General features: G+C 39.9%; 1 protein-coding gene across 3 annotated transcripts in view; it reads right to left on the minus strand.

Annotated features, from left to right (window-relative positions):
* LOC109534775 overlaps positions 1–7,074 on the minus strand; it is a 21,138-nt gene that overhangs the window by 3,674 nt on the left and 10,390 nt on the right. The gene's annotated exons all lie outside the window — the stretch shown is intronic.

Here is a 7,074-nt window from a genome sequence, read left to right on the forward strand (position 1 = left end):
TTGTTACGACTGAATCGACTTTTCAATTCTCTATCCAACGATGCCAAAACGAATTCTGTGGCTCGAATGGTTCTTGAGAAACTTCGGAAAAAGCAACGTCATGTTCAAGTGGATTTTGCAACTCAAAAAAAATTACGCAAATCTAAAACTTCTTGAATTCAAGCATTTTTTGAGAAACCTGCCAACATTTCCCCATCCATGGTTCACTTTCTAAGAAGGCCATTAATGTCTCTCTAGAATGATGTACAAATGAGCGTTCTTGCTCGTTTTGCTTCCGAAAAACATGCAAAACGGGACGGAAAACACGAAATTTTGCAATAATCTGCATCATTTTTCTAATTTCATAGATAACAGAAGACTGTATTTTTTCTACATAACCCCCCCCCCCTGACTTGCTGAATGAAGCTGGATCCGCCCCTGCGTTTGGCAACACTCGAATGTTCGGGTTCAATTACGGAACAGCGAGTTCAACTTCCGATGGGGGCGCTGCGAAACGTCAAATTACTCGTTGTCGAGTGACAGTTGAGACTCGTTTATGTCAGAGTTTATGTCATTTATAACATAAAACAATACTTACACACTTTTCGATCTGTTCCTATTTCTGTAAAAGCTTGCAAACGCTGATTAGAACGAAACAATGTCACCAATGTGACACCAGTGTCAACAAAACAAGTGTCAAACTGTCCAAAAACGAATTCTACATTCGGCCAGCTGTCAATAGTTATCCGGCTGGCAGCGTTGCCGCTGCGGCGTATTCTTCCGCAACAATAATAAAAAACACCGTTGCACTGGCAAATTTGGATAAACTTTGGAASTGGATAMATTCTGACTGCTTAGAGCGAATTGATTKCTGTTTGAAGCGGTACTTAGCACAATTGTTTTTCGGTTGGTGCGTGCTTTTCACAAAAATTAGTGCGTCATACAAAGTGTCTACAGGGTTGGCCAAAAAAACTCGGTTTTTAGGGACAATTCAGCGCTAGGGCCTTCTTTCCAGATTGGCGTGCAGTTGAACAGCTCCCCCATTCAATTCTGGCCTGTTTCCGTTCAGAGTCCCTCTAATGGTATCGCAGGTTTAAGCGGCGATTTGCAAAGTGCGTGTACATATCCAGAGCTAATAAGTTACCGAGCTGGCAGGCTCGACGACGTCCTTTCCTGGCTTTGAGGGCCACTTGGAGGCTTTCCTTCCGTGTCTTCGTTCCAGATTTTCCGGCCGTTGCGTGCGGCCGACACACCTTCGTGCCGAAACGCCTCAGCCCATCCATTTGGCATGTCGAACCTAATTAGCTGGACAACTGGAACGTGTGTTTGCTGAACCACTTTGCCAGGAAAACGCCATCCAAACGGGGATTTTTTAATATTTTAATGTTGTCTAGAGGAGGGAAAGATTTGTCGCTGTTCCGCGTTCATTATTTTCGTCCCTACTTCGCCACATCTCGTCTGCAGATCGGATTTCTCCAGGCTTAATTTTTTATCCAGCCGTCGCAGCCGATCGCTTTTAACAACATACATTATTTATAAACAACATTTGGGGGCCGCGGCGCGTCATTACATCGGTGTCCTCCCATTGGTCAACTATCCGCACTTGACCCGGTCCTTTGCCAGATTCCGGGAAACTATTGGCTGGCGGTCGGGAAAAGTTCGCAAAAGAGGCGGGCGCTTTTCCAGCACTTTCTTAGCCGCGTCTCGTTCTAGTTTTCTCCACTTACGCGGTCCAGAGTGGCGTTTTCTCGATTTATTTCGCCGTCAAATTGTCGACAAGTACCTGGATAGGGGGGCAGTGCTCGTTCTGGCTCGGTCCAGAAGTTGATATTTCCGATTTATTGCCGGAGTAAAAGATGGGGCAAAGCTTTCGGCCAGATTGGGTCGTTCAATGACATGGAGTTTATGAGGCAGAATAACTTGCCATTGGCAGTTAATAATTAGATGTTTCCAGGCTTTTTCAAGGATGCTTTCTCTACACGTGATTGTTCATCGGGACTTTTTCTCTCAAATTTCCACGTCCACGTGATTACTATTTGGGGTTAATCAAGCATGTATTTTCGCTGCAACTTGCGAAGTGCGAAAGTTAGATTTGGATGGATTTTCTAGGTCAAAGTCTGCTTCTGGCAACTGTTTTTTTGTGTTTTCCAATTCCTCATCATCTTCTTTTGCTCATACTGAAGACGCGGCCACAATAGAACAGAACGGAAACTTCTTCAGATGGAGAAGATGCAAAGTTGCTGGTCTCTGTTTTAATTGAGTTGAGTTAATGCTGGAATGAAAAATTCCCTGATGATGACCTGGAATCGAAACTGTTTTCCTCTTTTGGAGTTAACTGTGGTCTCTTGAATAGAGCAAGAGTAAAGTCTCTATATATTTTGGTTTTGGCGCGGTATAATTTTAGAAACGCAACTCGCAGCCTGACTGCAAAAATGTGGATGTTTGGGAAATTACCAAAAAATCTCCTTGATTGGATGATGGTACCAATTTCCAATTTTTCCCATCTAGACATTTGACTATTGCCTTTTTGAGGAAGTTATTGACACTCTCTCAGCTCTCTTGACTTTGGCGCAATTAATTTTTGAAAAAAATGTTGGCAAATAATTCAGTTTCAAAGAAGTTAGTTTGAAAATTCTCCAAAATCTTCGATGGTGGCAATATTTCGAGTCTTTGCATATCTATCTATAGAGTGAACTGTTTTCTTTTCAATGGCGAAGCAATTAATTTTCCACGGTTTGCGGGTTTAAATCTATGAATTTTTGAAAAGCGACTGATTGATAAAATGTTTCCAATTTTCCAAAAAACACCTGACTATGGCACTGACTTGATTTTCTTTTCCTGTATACAGTCAACTGTTGTCTCTTGAATAAAGAAATAGTCAATTCTCCATCTATCTTGAGTTTCGCTGGATTAATTTTTAAAACCCGTCTCGCAGAAGGCGGACTGAGAAAATGCGCATGTTTGAGAAATTTACCAAAAAATCTCTGATTATGATACCAATTGGCATTTTTTTTTCATCCAGACAATTTAGTATTGGTTTTTTAAGAATATTATGCAAAATTATTCAACCCTCTTGGCTTTGACTCAATTAATTATTTTACGAACTTTCCAACAAATTTTTAAGTGTAGTTTAAAACAAGCCGAGGTTTAAAAAATTCCCCAAAAATTATTGAGGCTGGAAGCAAGTGGAGTCTTTCCATATCTAAAGAGTGAACTGTTTTCTATTAAATACCGTTAAGGACAATTCTCTTCGATTTCGGGCTTGGAATCGGTAAATTTTTGAATAGCGGCTTGCAGAAGTGGCTGATTGAAAAACCGCAAATGTTTGAGAAATTTTCCAAAAAACCCCTGACCATGGCACTCATTTGCAAATATTTTCCTTTATAGAATCGACTTTTGTCTCTTGAATAAAGAATTGGTCGATTATCCATCTACCTTGACTTTTGCTCAATTAATTTTCGAAGCGCGACTCGCAGAAGCCTGGCTGAAAAATTGCGCATGTTTTGACAAATTTACCTATAAATCTGTGATTATGGTACCAATTCGCATTTTTGCTCAACTGGACACTTGACTATTGCCTTTTTAATGAAATTATGGCAAATTCTTCAGATCTCTTGGTTTGGGCTCAATTAATTTTTGAAAAAAATTTTGGCAAATGATTTTGCTTAAAAAAACTTAGCTTTCAAAAATCATGCCAAAATCCTGGATGGTGACAGTAATTCGAGTCTTTCTTGATCTATAGAGTGAATTACGGAGAATTGTCTACCATTTTTGGCTTTGAATAGATGAATTTTTGAAAAGGGACTTTCAGAGTCTGATTCAAAAACCTCATGTTTGGGCAATTCACTAAAAAAACCCTCAATATGGTACTGACTGCATTTTTTTCTTTGATAGAGTCAATTTTTATCTCTTAAACCAAAAAATGCTCAATTCTCCGTCTACATTGAGTTTTGCTCAATTAATTTCTGAACCGTAACTCGCAAAACCCTGCCTGAAAAACTGCGTATGTTTGAGAAATTTGCCAAAAAATCTCTTATAATGTCATTCTCAAGCAATTCGCGGATTTTCTCATCTAGACACTTCACTGTGACTAAACTAAACAAATTTTTGAAAAGTTATCAGCGACTGATTTTGCTAAATTACAGCCAAAGTTCAAAAAATTATATTGTTAAATGCCGAACGCACAATTTCCTACCATTTTTGGCTTTGGATCAATGAATTTTTGAAAAGCGACTTGCCAAATGGTCAAATTGAAAAATCGCTAAGATTTCAAACATTTGCCAAAAAATCCCTGATGATGGGATTCATTTGAAACTTTACACGCTGATGCAGTCGCTTTTTGGCTCTTCAGTGAAACAACTGGAAATTTTTCGCCGTTCCTGGCTTTGGCTGAATTAATTTTTTGAGAAGCCCTTGCGAAATGAAACACTAGTGTGGAAAATTCCGAAAAAATTCCTGGTGATGGCCAATTCGAAACTTTTCCAGTTTATACCCTGGACTTTTGCCTTTAGAACGAGAAAATAAGCGGACCATCATCTTCTCAGTTTTTGCTTCTTAACTCAAAAAACCAATAGAAAAGGTTCGGGTCATTAAGGTTGAGAAATGCACAAACAAGCAGAAAATACAGTAGAAAGTGGTGAAAAATTGCCTAAAACGGCATTCGATTTATTAATTACTCAAAAAACACAGAAAGTTTCAAGATTGAAACTTCCTTTGGGCGCCTTTTCAATCTAAAAGTCCGCCATTTTCAAGCAGTTTGAATAAGTGACCGTTAATTTGAACGAAAAAGCCGTTACACGTTACGTCATGCACGAGGTAATCGGATATCAGTTTCCTTGTCTGATGCAAATTTCTAGTCGTTTTTCCCACTCGAATCGCTGGAATTACGCACCACTTGCATTATATTACCGACAGTCTTACCAATTCGACTACTTGACTTAATAAGCTTTGTGATTTATGTAAGGAGATCCACTGCGGGTGGCGACACTGCTTTATTACGCCACCGTCGCCTGTCGCTGACAAAGGAACTTATTTTATGGAAAAAGCAATAAATTCTCAAATTGTTCTGTTTCTTTTCGCTTCTGGATGTATTTTCCCGCTGAAATATGGCCTACCTGCGAACTTTTCCACTTTTATCTATTCTTCAAGCTTCCAGCCAAGGGCTTTATTGAAATCCGCGCGGCTTATGTTATGAAGGGTCTGAGCTAACAGTGCTTATTAGCCCCCAAAAAAAATATCTCAGTCAATTGTAACTCAACCTGCCAAAAATTTCCGGTTAATTCCGAGCTGTGACTCTATGAATTTCCCCCCCAGATTTGTCTGATCTCCCCTTCTGAGTGGCGGCTCCATAAATTGGCAACAGAGCTCCACTGGAGCAAAGAGCCAAAGCAAAAATAATAACTGCTAAAAAGTTAGAAAAACAGTTATTGCCAGCAGGAGTACAGCAGAGGGACCATTTCATCCATAATGCATAAGGGCGGCAGGGATGCCGGGGACAAAAACGACCCCGATGGTCAAGCCAAAGCACAAGATATCATTTTTCGGTGGAATTTAGTGGGGCGGAAACCAGGAAATATGTTACTATCTCTCGTTGGCGACAGCTCGAAAGGGGGCGCTGAGTGCGGCCAACATTAATGCAAATTGTTTTCCGCACAACTACAGCCGCTATTCACTGTGAATTTGTATCAAATCGAGCTTGTCGCCGATCAAACTCAAAACCGTGCACATTTCCGTATAACCGCAAGCGATGTTTACGTTTAGGCCCGTTATTTTTCCATTTCCACATGACGTAATCGGCCACGTGGCGATTCTCAGCTCGCTCGTTGGCCCGAATTAACTACGCGCTTTTGTTTCATCATCGGCCATTCGACCGAAAAATCGCCGCTCTTCTGTTTCATGTTTGTTTACGCAACAACAACATTGGGCCCGATCATCATAGTTTTTGTTTGGCCCGCTTGTTTTTCCATGGTTTAAGAATAAAACAACTGCAATTTAGCGATCTTTTCTATTGGTCCATGCTTTTTCCACCTTTATTGGCTGGATTATCAAAAATTCCTAGCGATTTCCATCATTTGATCGACATGATCACTACTAGATAACAAGTTTATTTAAGTTGGAATGAGGAGTTTTCCAGATATGGACAGCCGCTTACGGTTTTTCGCAAAAACTTCCATTGCTGCATTTTTCGGGATCGAAAGATCCGTTCCAGTAACTCGCTCTGTTTGAGGAAACAATTTAGTAAACACAATCGCTCGTTCACTAACTAACTAGAGCGCGTCGCGCTTGCTTTATACAGCCGTTTGGCAACACTCGAATATTCTGGTTGAATTACGGAACATTCAGTATTCCAAATTCGTCGAGCTTGATTTACGTGAATAAAATTTTCTAGTCTAAGCTAGACTTGAGTCATGGTTTTTAGCAGAGCATAATCGGCAAAAATCAAAAGCCCATTCAAAAATTTCTCAAAAATTGCCTGAAGATGACAGAAAATTGAAACTTTTACCAGGTGTAAAACAGGACGTGCTCTAGCAATTGCATTCAAAAGTCAGTACTAACTTGACGGGTTTCTGAGAAAATAACTGTGAAACTCCGGCGTGCATTAACACGTGCAAAATACAATGGAAATTCTCAAGTTCCATGAAACCTCTTTGAGGATGAGTCAAAAACGAAGCATCTTGCACTTATAAAACAGACGTTGCCCTACGAGATTTATATAACGCTTACTCTCGTACTTTTCTGCATATTGAGAAAATATTTGCCCACTTTGGTTTTGCCTAAACAATCGCTAAATTCTATCCCAAATCTAATTTTTTTTTAAATACCCTGATGATGACTCAAATTTTAAGCTTCTTCCAACCATACAACACACCTTTGGCGTACAAAATGGACTTAGAGGGAAATATCCAGCTTCCGCAGTTACTGAGAAAATAGATGACAAACTTTGGCATGAACTACAAAATTTTATTTCAAATTTTAAAAAATCTCAAAACTGCCCTGAGGTTCACTCAAAATCGAAATTTTCCTCCTCAATAGAATGCGCCTTGCCCTACGAAATACTCCGGGATCCAAATCTCCACCTTGTCTGGTTTCTGCGCA

This window comes from Dendroctonus ponderosae, unplaced genomic scaffold, assembly GCF_020466585.1.
Source record: "Dendroctonus ponderosae isolate FM_Combo_2020 unplaced genomic scaffold, Dpon_F_20191213v2 Dpon_F_20191213_11, whole genome shotgun sequence".
Lineage (NCBI taxonomy): Eukaryota > Metazoa > Arthropoda > Insecta > Coleoptera > Curculionidae > Dendroctonus > Dendroctonus ponderosae.